Consider the following 13,570-nt stretch of genomic DNA (forward strand, 5'->3'; position numbering starts at 1 on the left):
CGTGGCTTGATGGATGCATGTACTCATGTGGTTTTCTCCATACCCTAGTCCTCCCATCAGCGTTAAATAGCAGGAACCATCAGACCAGGCAATGTTTTTCCAATTCTCAAGTGTCCAGTGTTTTTGTTCCTTAGTCCACTGCAACCCCATTCATGTTAAGGTACGACGAGTTGTGCATTCTTTTATAGGTCTTTGGGCACCAATGCTGTACTGGACTGTCAATTGATTAACTGTAGCCCGTCTGTTGCTCTGCACAATTTGTGTCAGCCTCCTTTGTCCTCTTTCATCAATGACCCGCTTTGACCACTGGCCTGCTGTTGGATGGATGTCCTTTGTGGACCATTCTTGATACACACGTGGAACTGATGAGCGTGAAAAACCCAGCAGCATTGCAATTCTTGGCACACTCAAACCGGTGCGCCTGGCACCTACTACCATACCCCGTTCAAAGGCACTTAAATCCCATTCACCCTCTGAATGGCATACACACAATCCATGTCTCAATTCCTTGTTGCAGCTCGACCTCTACCTGGCAACCGTCCACCCGGCTCCTTCAGGTCGTGAGAAGGCGTCCGCCCTTGTCTCGTGCCTCTCTGGGAAAGCCTTGGAGTGGGTCAACGCCTTGTGTGGAGAAGGAGATGTGGCGCTGGACCATTGAGGATTTCACCTGCCGCTTCCGGGCAGTCTTCGACCACCCACCAGAGGGTAGAGCGGCGGGTGAACGTCTCTTCCATCTGAGGCAGGGGACGAGGAGCACCCAGGAGTTCGCCATGGATTTTCGGACTCTGGCCGCTGGCGTGGGATGGAACGATAGGGCCCTGATCGACCACTATCGCTGCAGTTTGCGCGAGGACGTCCGTCGGGAGTTGGCCTGCAGGGACACCACCCTCACCTTCGACCAGCTGGTGGACCTGTCCATTCGGCTGGATAACCTGCTGGCTACCCGCGGACGTCCAGATCGGGTTCTGTCGGTTGCATCCCCCAGCACCGCCGCTCCGGTGCCCATGGAGTTGGGAGGTGCTGTGCGTAGGGAGACTGGAGGAGGTTCCGGCTCGTGCACCATCTGTGGCCGCAGAGGTCACACTGCCAGTAGGTGCCGAATTGGTTCCTCTGGGGATTGAGGCAGCAGGCAGGGCACTCTGGCGTCATCCCAGGTGAGCCGGCACCATTCTCACCCAGAGCCCTCTGTTGCACACGTTTTTGTATGTTACTTTTCCTGAGTTGTCCCCGCATTCCTAGCATAAGGCGCTCGTCGATTCAGGCACGGCTGGGAATTTTATAGACAGATCGTTCGCCCTTAGTTTAGGGATCCCCATTGTTCCCATGGCTGTGCCCTTCCCCGTTCATGCCTTAGACAGTCGGCCATTAGGGTCAGGGTTGATTAGGGAGGCCACCGCTCCTCTGGGTATGGTGACGCAGGGGGGTCACAAGGAGAGAATCAGTCTCTTCCTCATTGACTCTCCTGCGTTTCCCGTGGTGCTAGGCCTACCCTGGTTAGCTTGTCATGACCCCACTGTTTCTTGGCAACAGAGGGCTCTCACGGGGTGGTCGGGGAGTGCTCGGGGAGGTGTTTAGGGGTTTCCGTTGGTGCTACTACAGTGGAAAATCCAGACCAGGTCTCCACCGTGCACATTCCCCCTGAATATGCAGATTTGGCTCCCGCCTTCTGTAAAAAGAAGGCGACTCAATTACCACCCCATCGACGGGGCGATTGTGCGATAAATCTCTTGGTAGACGCTGCACTTCCCAGGAGTCACGTGTATCCCCTCTCACAGGCGGAGACGGCGGCTATGGCGTACTCCGTTCGTTCTATACTGGATTTGAGGCGTCGGGCGAGGGGCCTTCAGTACCTCGTGGAGTGGGAGGGGTACGGTCCGGAGGAGAGGTGCTGGGTTCCGGTGGAGGACGTGTTGGACCCTTCAATGCTGCGGGAGTTCCACCGTCTCCGTCCGGATTGCCCTGCGCGTCGCCCTCCGGGTCGTCCCCAAGGCAGGCGTCGGTGCGCACTGCCACGACTTCCGCTGAAGTCGGGTCCTCTCCTTGTTCGATCCACTTTTCATTTTCCATTTGTTTAGTCTTGTTTTTCCACACACCTGGTTTCAATTCCCTCATTTGCTTGTTGTGTATTTAACCCTCTGTTCCCCCCATGTCTTTGTGTGGGATTGTTTATTGTAGTGCTTGTGCACGTTCCCCGTGAGCGCACGACGGGTTATTTTTGTGCCCATTTATCTTGTTGTTCTGGATGCCGTTGGTTTTGCTATTAAATCTCTGGTTATTACCCAGTTCTTCTCTCCTGCGCCTGACTTCTCTGCCGCCAATTACGCACCCCGCTACACACCAACCACAAACTGCAAATTTGAGGCCATCACCTTGAAGAGAAGTGTATTAAAGGCATTATTGATGTTTGGGGGTAGACAGTATCTGCTGTAAAAACAGTCATCTTTGTGTACAGACCAGGGTCTGGCCTGGGGTCATCTCTCCCTGGTACCATATAGAACAGAAACATTAACTCATGCTCTGGAATGTGGTCTCTCTAGGTTTAATCACCCAAAAGACATCGTAAATCTCCTGTCAGTGTTATCTCCCAGAGACCCATCCTCAGTAGAACACACACACAATAGTTATAAGAATACTCCATCTGTTGCATAAAAACAACCATTTGATGCAATAAAGGTATTATAACATAACCTTGCAATTTTCCACCATAGTATATAATCTAGCACTCTGGGACCCTGCAAACCATGTATTCTACAGAAGTCAAATGTAATGGAGTACATTTACACTTACATTTACATTTAAGTCATTTAGCAGACGCTCTTATCCAGAGCGAAGTACACTGCCCATGTTGTGAATGATTGCTGTCCATACAGTGATTTGTACATTGCTAGACATGACCGCCTTGTCAACCTGATAGCCAGCGAGGTGAGACAGGTAGTCTCACCAACAGCAGAAATCCATAAACATTCTTGTGTAAGAGGACGCTGGTTCGATGTTGTTGATGATGTTTTTTCCTATGTGCCAAATACAAAAACATGGAGCAGGCCTTTGCCGACAAGCTTCTGAAATACCAGCCACTCATGGCACGCTTGGACAACCTCAGGTGTAGGTGCAAGCTGGTGCCGCTGATATTTGACAGTCTCGGCCACGTACACAGGCTTGCAGTGCGTGGCCTCCAGATTACGGGCAAAGCAGTTGGCTAGGTACTGTACTGTTTCAGCTGTCGTAGACAGCCTAGCTGTTTGGAGAAGGAGGTGCTTTCTGTACCCTTGAGTGCCATGCATACAGAGACCTTTGAAATGTTTGGATCCTTTTTTATTGTCAATTTGATTTGTGATTTAAATATAGTATTTAAATGTGTGTGTGTTCCACCTGTCTGGTGAAGTGGTCGTGTAGGTCTCGCTTCTGGTCACGCAGCATTTCCATGACCTTGCGGTTTTCCGGTGTGCAAGTGGAACACTCTAGCTAGCTCTCGGCATAGCTTTCAAAGCAGTGCTGGTGGACTGCACAGGAAGTGAAAAGAGGGCAGCTCGAGGGGGCTGTTACACATGCTGCATTTGGTCTTCTGGAAAATCTTTGCACTTGTGAGAAAAGAGGTGGTGAGAGAAAGAAAAAAAAATACATCGAAATCAGTATAGCTTCAATGAATGGTCTTTGGGAGGTTAAATCAAGCTTTCAAAATACAGTACTAAAAACACATTCAGAATGTAGTTAAATTTGCTTCGAAGTTCAGCCATCAAACAAATTTAGAATGTGCTTGTGTATCTTAGTGCGCAGGACTAAAACTGCCCTTAGCCTCCACTCCACATAGATGTCAAAGAACTGGATGGATGGAATATGGAGGAAACTCCAGTTGTGAACATGACCCAGCTCTAGGGGATAGGGTTTGTTTTTGGACTGGACTTTGGCTATGATTTTCCTCTCCCTCACCTGCTTCTGAGCTCCTGGATCTCGGTGCGGAGGTGGGCCGTCTCCTCACGGTACTGGCGGATCTTGCGCTCGTCGTCCTCGATCTGCTGTGTCTCCCTCTGCAGCTTGTTGATGAGGTAGTCCTTGATGACCGACAGCGTGGCCGTGAAGTTGTGTGCCAGCGTCTGCACCACTGTGGACTAACACGCGCATAGACAAGCACACAAGCACATACATACACACAAAACTTAGCAACAGTGCCCAATAAAATTCTCAAACTCTGTTATCATGCTCCGATTACTTTTCCTATTAACTTAAAGACCTATAGATTACTTAACCCAGCAACTGGCACGTTTATCATGAATGTACGCATATATTGATTTGAGGTTAGCCACGCAGTCAAAACAGAACAGAAACACTCTAGCTAGTGAGACATTCAATAACAGGAAGGAAGTGGATGCAGAAAATTGCAAAGAACACTTTAGTTTCTTTTAAGTTGGTGAGGTCTGAAAGAATTCAGACAGTGACTACTAGGGAAATCCCTACAGAAAGCCCCAGAGTCTTCATCTACAGAGAAGGAGAAATACTGAGAAAAATGGCCACCAGCTTACCCAATAAAAGAGGCATCGGATTGTTCTGGTCGATGTGCTGCAGGACTTGGCTGATGTAGGCCTTGCAGTTCTCCTCTTTGCGGGCAAAATAGCCCAGCGCCTGCTCCCACAGGCACACTTCCTGGTCACCGTAGCGCTTGCAGGCCTCCACCACTTTGCCATACTCCTCGTTCTGCATGTGGTAGTGCATGATCTGCTGGTACCTAGAGAGAGAATGACATCATCAACAACATCATTCAAATGACATCATTGATAATTATATCGACTTGATTAGTGTAGTGTTAGCTGGCTACACAGTTCTCTTTGCTATCTTTGTATCTAAGATAATTGTGTAGCTTAGAGTTGGTTAGAGTAATTATTTGGTTAACTAGCCAAGCTATTTTCGTAACGTAACGTAGTCAACACTGCTAGCTAGCCAGCTAGCCACCGAATAGCAGCATAGCAGCACTGAGAAACGATTACATTACAACGGAACGACTTGATTAGTGTAGTGTAGCTGGCTACACAGTTCTCTTTGCTATCTTTGTATCTAAGATAATTGTGTAGCTTAGAGTTGGTTAGAGTAATTATTCGGTTAACTAGCCAGCTATTTTCGTCCACCGCGCTGCGCTGCCGTCTCCTACCTAGTCAACTCTGCTAGCTAACACTGCTAGTTAGCCAACTTCTACCGAATAGCAGCACTGTAGAAACTCACACTACAACTTACATTACAACGGAACGACTTGATTAGCGTAGTGTTAGCTAGCTACATAGTTGTCTTTGCTGTCCTTGTATCCAAGATAATTGTGTAGTTTTTGAGAAATTGTCGAGGTTACCTAGCCAGCTACACGTTCAAACAAAGTCAACAACGCAGCCACTGCTAGCCAGCCTACTTCACCGCCAGCAGTACTATATCATTTTAGTCAATAAGATTTTATTTTATTTTGCAACGTAAGCTTAACTTCCTGAACATTCGAGACGTGTACCACTTGTCATTCTAATCTCCTTTGCATTAGCGTAGCCTCTTCTGGTAGCCTGTCAACTATGTGTCTGTCTATCCCTCTTCTCTCCTCTCTGCACAGACCATACAAACGCTTCACACCGCGTGGCCGCCGCCATTCTAACCTGGTGGTTCCAGCGCGCACGACCCACGTGGAGTTCCAGGTCTCCGGCAGCCTCTGGAACTGCCGATCTGCGGCCAACAAGCGAGAGTTCATCTCAGCCTATGCGTCCCTCCAGTCCCTCGACTTCTTGGCACTGACGGAAACATGGATTACCACTGACAACACTGCTACTCCTACTGCTTTCGCCTCGTCTGCCCACGTGTTCTCGCACACCCGAGAGCTTCTGGTCAGCGGGGCGGTGGCACTGGGATCCTCATCTCTCCCAAGTGGACATTCTCTTCTTTCTCCCTGACCCATCTGTCTATCGCCTCCTTTGAATTCCATGCTGTCACAGTTACCAGCCCTTTCAAGCTTAACATCCTTATCATTTATCGCCCTCCAGGTTCCCTTGGAGAGTTCATCAATGAGCTTGACGCCCTGATAAGTTCCTTTCCTGAGGATGGCTCACCTCTCACAGTTCTGGGTGACTTTAACCTCCCCACGTCTACCTTTGACTCATTCCTCTCTGCCTCCTTCTTTCCACTCCTCTCCTCTTTTGACCTCACCCTCTCACCTTCCCCCCTACTCACAAGGCAGGCAATACGCTTGACCTCATCTTTACTAGATGCTGTTCTTCCACTAATCTCACTGCAACTCCCTCCAAGTCTCCGACCACTACCTTGTATCCTTTTCCCTCTCGCTCTCATCTAACACTTCCCACACTGCCCCTACTCGGATGGTATCGCGCCGTCCCAACCTTCGCTCTCTCTCCCCCGCTACTCTCTCCTCTTCCATCCTATCATCTCTTCCCTCTGCTCAAACCTTCTCCAACCTATCTCCTGATTCTGCCTCCTCAACCCTCCTCTCCTCCCTTTCTGCATCCTTTGACTCTCTATGTCCCCTATCCTCCAGGCCGGCTCGGTCCTCCCCTCCTGCTCCGTGGCTCGACGACTCACTGCGAGCTCACAGAACAGGGCTCCGGGCAGCCGAGCGGATGGAGGAAAACTCGCCTCCCTGCGGACCTGGCATCCTTTCACTCCCTCCTCTCTACTTTCTCCTCTTCTGTCTCTGCTGCTAAAGCCACTTTCTACCACTCTAAATTCCAAGCATCTGCCTCTAACCTAGGAAGCTCTTTGCCACCTTCTCCTCCTCTGAATCCTCCTCCCTCCTCCCCCTCCTCCTCTCTGCGGATGACTTCGTCAACCATTTTGAAAAGAAGGTCGACGACATCCGATCCTCGTTTGCTAAGTCAAACGACACGCTGGTTCTGCTCACACTGCCATACCTGTGCTTTGACCTCTTTCTCCCCTCTCTCTCCAGATGAAATCTCACGTCTTGTGACGGCCGGCCGCCCAACAACCTGCCCGCTTGACCCTATCCCCTCCTCTCTTTCTCAGACCATTTCCGGAGACCTTCTCCTTACCTCACCTCGCTCATCAACTCATCCTTGACCGCTGGCTACGTCCCTTCCGTCTTCAAGAGAGCGAGAGTTGCACCCCTTCTGAAAAAACCTACACTCGATCCCTCCGATGTCAACAACTACAGACCAGTATCCCTTCTTTCTTTTCTCTCCAAAACTCTTGAACGTGCCGTCCTTGGCCAGCTCTCCTGCTATCTCTCTCAGAATGACTTTCTTGATCCAAATCAGTCAGGTTTCAAGACTAGTCATTCAACTGAGACTGCTCTTCTCTGTGTCACGGAGGCGCTCCGCACTGCTAAAGCTAACTCTCTCTCCTCTGCTCTCATCCTTCTAGACCTATCGGCTGCCTTTGATACTGTGAACCATCAGATCCTCCTCTCCACCCTCTCCGAGCTGGGCATCTCCGGCGCGGCCACGCTTGGATTGCGTCCTACCTGACAGTCGCTCCTACCAGTGGCGTGGCGAGAATCTGTCTCCGCACCACGTGCTCTCACCACTGGTGTCCCCCAGGCTCTGTTCTAGCCTCTCCTATTCTCGCTATACCACCAAGTCACTTGGCTCTGTCATATCCTCACATGGCCTCTCCTATCTTGCTATGCAGACGACACACAATTAATCTTCTCCTTTCCCCCCTCTGATAACCAGGTGGCGAATCGCATCTCTGCATGTCTGGCAGACATATCAGTGTGGATGACGGATCACCACCTCAAGTGAACCTCGGCAAGACGGAGCTGCTCTTCCTCCCGGGAAGGACTGCCCGTTCCATGATCTCGCCATCACGGTTGACAACTCCATTGTGTCCTCCTCCCAGAGCGCTAAGAACCTTGGCGTGATCCTGGACAACACCCTGTCGTTCTCAACTCACATCAAGGCGGTGACCCGTTCCTGTAGGTTATGCTCTAACAACATTCGCAGAGTACGACCCTGCCTCACACAGGAAGCGGCGCAGGTCCTAATCCAGGCACTTGTCATCTCCCGTCTGGATTATTGCAACTCGCTGTTGGCTGGGCTCTCTGCCTGTGCCATTAAACCCCTACAACTCATCCAGAACGCCGCAGCCCGTCTGGTGTTCAACCTTCCAAGTTCTCTCACGTCACCCCGCTCCTCCGCTTCTCCACTGGCTTCAGTTGAAGCTCGCATCCGCTACAAGACCATGGTGCTTGCCTACGGAGCTGTGAGGGGAACGGCACCTCCATACCTTCAGGCTCTGATCAGGCCCTACACCCAAACAAGGGCACTGCGTTCATCCACCTCTGGCCTGCTCGCCTCCCTACCTCTGAGGAAGTACAGTTCCCGCTCAGCCCAGTCAAAACTGTTCGCTGCTCTGGCACCCCAATGGTGGAACAAACTCCCTCACGACGCCACGTCAGCGGAGTCAATCACCACCTTCCGGAGACACCTGAAACCCCACCTCTTTAAGGAATACCTAGGATAGGATAAAGTAATCCTCCTAACCCCACCCCTCCCCCTTAAAAGAGTTAGATGCACTATTGTAAAGTGGTTGTTCCACTGGATTTCATAAGGTGAATGCACCAATTTGTAAGTCGCTCTGGATAAGAGCGTCTGCTAAATGACTTAAATGTAAATGTAAATGTAAATGTAAATGTATATCAGTACCAATGACGTCCCCATAGTCTGCACTTGTTCACTCTCCATCACAGATTTTAAAGCATTGGATCTGGGTGTTAAATGGTAGACAATCCGGCTACACCAATTCCATGGTTTTAAATCCACGAGGTGATGCACACTTCAGGGAGAAGCAGAAATATTGGAATTTGAAGTGTTTCTGACTGCAAAGGTTCAGAGACAGGAAGACTCACAGCTTGCCCTTCCCATAGAGGTACAGGACCCCTTCTTTGAAGTTGTGCATCTGGCACAGGACTAGGGCCTTGTCAAATACGGTGTTGTCGCTCCTCAGCAAGGACAGTGCTGCCCCCTGCAGGACCTTCTTCCTCTACCAGCAAAAATAGAAAGACAGTCAGACCGGACAAAAATAAAACGTTTGATACTCAAGACAAAACACATAGAAATAGTTTAACATGAATTGGTGACACTACAAGTTGAGGAAATGTGTTTATTCTGAAATCTTAATTCAAAGTCATTTAGGCTGCAGGTACGTCATCTAATATTTCATTTGTAACATTTTGTATATCTATACAAGTTTAGGTTGTTTGCGTGAACACATGGCGGTTTTCAGTACACGTGTGTGTGTGTTTCCATCACCTCAGGGTCTTGTTCATGTGCCCAGTCCTGCAGCCATAGCTCTAGCAGCGTGTCGTACACCCCCTGAGAGGAGAAGGGCTCCACCTCGATCATGTGCTCCAGGAAGGCCCTTAGCTCCCGTGGGTTATTAGCGAACACAGGGATGAACTCCTCTGAATTGGCCTGGGAGATAAAGGTACAGGGTCGTTCCATGCAATTTCAGCAAGCCATGACACCCACCATCTCAGATTGTTTTAAAATCATTTATGTAGTTAGAAATGGATCAGATTAGCATTCCTGCAACATTATTTTGTTGAAATATAATTAAATGAAAAGAATTCAGCTAATTGATTGCACCCAAATTGGCCATTTTAATTTAGGGGATTCAAATCAAATTTTATTGGTCACATACACATGGTTAGCAGATGTTATTGCGAGTGTAGCGAAATGCTTGTGGTTCATATGATATTCAATAAATATAGTATCTAACATCCGATTTGGACCAAACTTTTTCCTAACAATGAGTAAGGAATCTAAATAAATTGTCATAAGCCACCCACGGACCCCCCCACACCAGCAACGAGTATACAATATCAGTTCTTTATGTCAGACAAGTAGTATAGAGATGCGGCTCAGAGTATTGTGTCTTCATCCTCTGTAATGTATTCTCAGTGAATTTGGTGATGGTATATTTCCCCTGTTCAGAGAAATTAATCATTGAAGTTGTTAGGTTTATGTCCCATCCTGCATCCTGCATCCTGGTATCACCAGGTTCTGACCACTACAATGAGTAGTGTTATTACTATTACCATGAAATATGCATTTTACCATAAGTTGATCATTATAACCATAATAAATAGTACCATCCTTATCAATATAAGCTGTATTACTTGTCTTCGACTAAATTGATAAAGCCATTTTAATTAGGGAAAGGATCTCATATCCAAAGTGCTAATGCTGCTAGACTAATCAGCTGCCCGGGGGATGTAGCTGTTAACCGCTAACGGCTAACCGGCTGACCTTGTTGGCTGCCACCGGGCCTCTGTCCAGGCTGTCTCTGACCGTGGTGTCCCAGCTGGGCTGGTAGTCGGTACACAGGCCCTTGAGGAGCAGCGTGGTGCCCTCGGGGACGTGGTGCATCAGGGTCTTGCCGTAGCGCTTCATGTTGCTCTCTGCCTGCTCGAAGGGAAGTCGTCAAATGTAGCGCAAGGCCTCCTCGTAGTTCTGTATGGAACATAGAGGAGGAAGACAAAGGGGTTTGAATTTCGGTAAATGGTTGTTCAAATCGGATTGACTTTACCCAAGGGTAGGGGAAGAGGCTCTTTGTCCAATTATAATCATAAATTGTCATTTGAGAATGGGTTTTGTGATCCAACAATTGGAGTAGAGGAGCTACCTAAAATATGTACTGAATGTGGACAGAAGGCAGCACCAAAAGCCTGTGCTGTTGTCTTCCATCATATGTCTGTTGAAAACGCAACTTCTCTGCCCTCTCTCCCTCAGCACGATCGGGAAGCTCGAGCCCTCTTACGAGATACGTACGTTTCTGGTTGCTCAGCGGGTCTAAAACCTGACAGCCAACCTGCAGGCTCTGCACCGGAAGTCTCTGGCCAACGCCTACCACAACACCCTGCTGCTCAAGGATGTTAAAACTATCCTTAATGTAGATTTTCACTCTGAATTTCAGTAATGCAACATCCTGGGGAAGCCTTCATTCATAGCAACATCATTTATTGTTTATTTCTATCTATATACCATCAAATTACATTTATTTTACCGTAATTTAACTAGGCAAGTCAGTTTTAAGAACACATTCTTATTTCAATGATGGCCTAGGAACAGTGGGTTAACTGCCTTGTTCAGGGGCAGAACGACAGATTTTTACCTTGTCAGCTCGGGGATTCGATTTTGCAACCTTTCGGTTACTAGTCCAACTCTCTAACCACTAGGCTACCTTTGCTGCTCATTTCAACATTGTCCAACAGCCTGAGACGGACTCAAAGCTCACCTAGCGTATTTTATCAGGGACAAGATTAAGAGATCTGTCAGATAGGCCATGTGAGCTAGGGGGGGCCTGATGTCTATACAGTGGGGCAAAAAAGTATTTAGTCAGCCACCAATTGTGCAAGTTCTCCCACTTAAAAATATGAGAGAGGCCTGTAATTTTCATCATAGGTACACTTCAACTATGACAGACAAAATGAGAAAAAAGTCCAGAAAATCACATTGTAGAATTTTTAATGAATTTATTTGCAAATTATGGTGGAAAATAAGTATTTGGTCAATAACAAAAGTGTATCTCAATACTTTGTTATATACCCTTTGTTGGCAATGACAGAGGTCTGGTTCACCTACAAAATCATTAGTCAAGATTTTTCTGTTGCTCGGTCAGCAGACCTGTATCTTCTCTTCCTTTAAGAGCGCTCCTCTGTCCTCCGTTTCACTTGGTTTCCAAACTTGTATTAATGCACCACTGCTTTTTGTTATTACTTCGTTCATCATATCAAACGATACTGCCCACCTTCACCAACAGTCACACTGGTTCTTCATTACTCCACTATGGCCAAACCAAAGAGCTGTCAACAAGTCATCATCCAGTATAACAAAATCTCTGTATTGAACTGGCACCAGGCTGGGAAGACTGAATCTGCGGAATAAGGTATTAAGTCCCTTCCCGCCAGCCTCTTTGGTTTCTGCAAGCCACCAACTCAACTGGGGAATGCATTATTAGGAAATGGCAAGATATCCTACTAAGACCATCTGATAAATGTCTGCCCCTCGATCTGGGGCTCCCATCCGCATCACGCGCAAGATCTATCCTTCGCTTGCGGTCAGTTAATGAAATGCCTTCTACTCAAGACACCTAGTGAGCAAAATCCAAGCACCATTCCATTCGTGGCGGGTACCTCTCAGATGAACTCTGCCTGTGCCCTAACGAGAGTCTGGGCACCTTTAAGTTTGTAACAAAGCTACATGCAGTAACGACACTAACGCCCGCCAGGGACCTCAAATCCTGCAGTGCCTAGATGGTCCTTCCTCTGCTCTTAAGCCGTTTAACTTCTGCATCCAAGTAGCCCGTCTGAAGTTTGCTAAGATGTAGCATTTGGGTTTTGATCCAGAAGAAGTAGATTGTGGAGAATATGTCATACTTGGTTCAGATGCCAAACCAAAATATAACTTTTTGGAAAACCAAACCTCGTCGTGTGTTGGGAGGACAAAGATGCTGAGTTGCGATCCAAAGAACACCACTTACCTACTGTGAATCATGGGGGCTGAACCCATCATGCTTCTTGGGGCTGTTTTTATTTCTGCAAAGGGACCTCAGGACGGCACTGACCGTGTAAAACCGGCAACGATTCTGAATGGGTGTAGCGTAGGCCGGTAGATTTTGAGTGAAAAACCTCCTTCCATCAGACAGGGCATTTGAGATTTGAACTTATTCGTGGCTGGAGCTTTCAGCATTGACAATGAACTTCCCAAACACACCCGCGGCGCAACGAAAGGAGTGGCTTTCGTAAAGGAAGGCATTTTCAAAGTCCTGGAGTGGCCTAGCCAGTCTCCAGATTCAACCCCATAGAAAAATCTTTGGAGGGAGTTGAAAGTCTGTGTTTGCCAGCAACAGCCCAAAACATACACTGCTCTATGAGGTAGATTGATGGAGGAATGGGCCAATTATCGAAGCAACAGTGTGTGAAAACCTTGTGAAGACTTCTTACAGAAAACGTTTTGAAACCTCTGGTCATTTGGCCAACAAAGGGTATATAACAAAGTATTGAGATACACTTTTTGTTATTTGACCAATTTATATTCTTTTATTTTCCACATAATTTGAAATAAATTCTTCTCTTATAAAATTTCTACAGAATGTGATTTTCTGGACTTTTTCTCTATTTTGTCTGTCATAGTTGAAGTGTACTGATGAAAATTACAGGCCTTCTTCATCTATTTTTATAGTGGAGAACTGCACAATTGGTGGCTGACTAATACTACTTTTTTGCCCCACTGTAGTAGACATCAGCCCCCCTAGTCACCAGTGTGGCCTATCTGACAGATCTCTTAATCTTGTCCCTGATAAAATACGCTAGGTGAGCTTTGAGTCCGTCTCAGGCTGTTGGACAATGTTGCGAAATGAAGCAGCAAGGTAGCCTAGTGTTAGAGAGATGTTGGACTTTGTAATTCCTGACACAGTGTTTTGCATTAAATCGTGAATCCCCTGCACTGACAAGCCCGTTAAAAATCGTGTCCGTTCTGGCCCCTGAACAAGGCAAGTACCACTTTCTAGCCTATCATGAATATAAGAATGTGTTCTTAAAACTGACTTGCCTAGTTCGTTGAAATTTTCTACTTGG

At 47.7% G+C, this 13,570-nt stretch overlaps 1 pseudogene; it reads right to left on the reverse strand.

Moving 5' to 3' along the window:
• Window positions 1–13,570, reverse strand: part of LOC111950827 (vacuolar protein sorting-associated protein 11 homolog) — a 54,222-nt pseudogene that overhangs the window by 26,508 nt on the left and 14,144 nt on the right.

This window comes from Salvelinus sp. IW2-2015, linkage group LG23, assembly GCF_002910315.2.
Source record: "Salvelinus sp. IW2-2015 linkage group LG23, ASM291031v2, whole genome shotgun sequence".
Lineage (NCBI taxonomy): Eukaryota > Metazoa > Chordata > Actinopteri > Salmoniformes > Salmonidae > Salvelinus > Salvelinus sp. IW2-2015.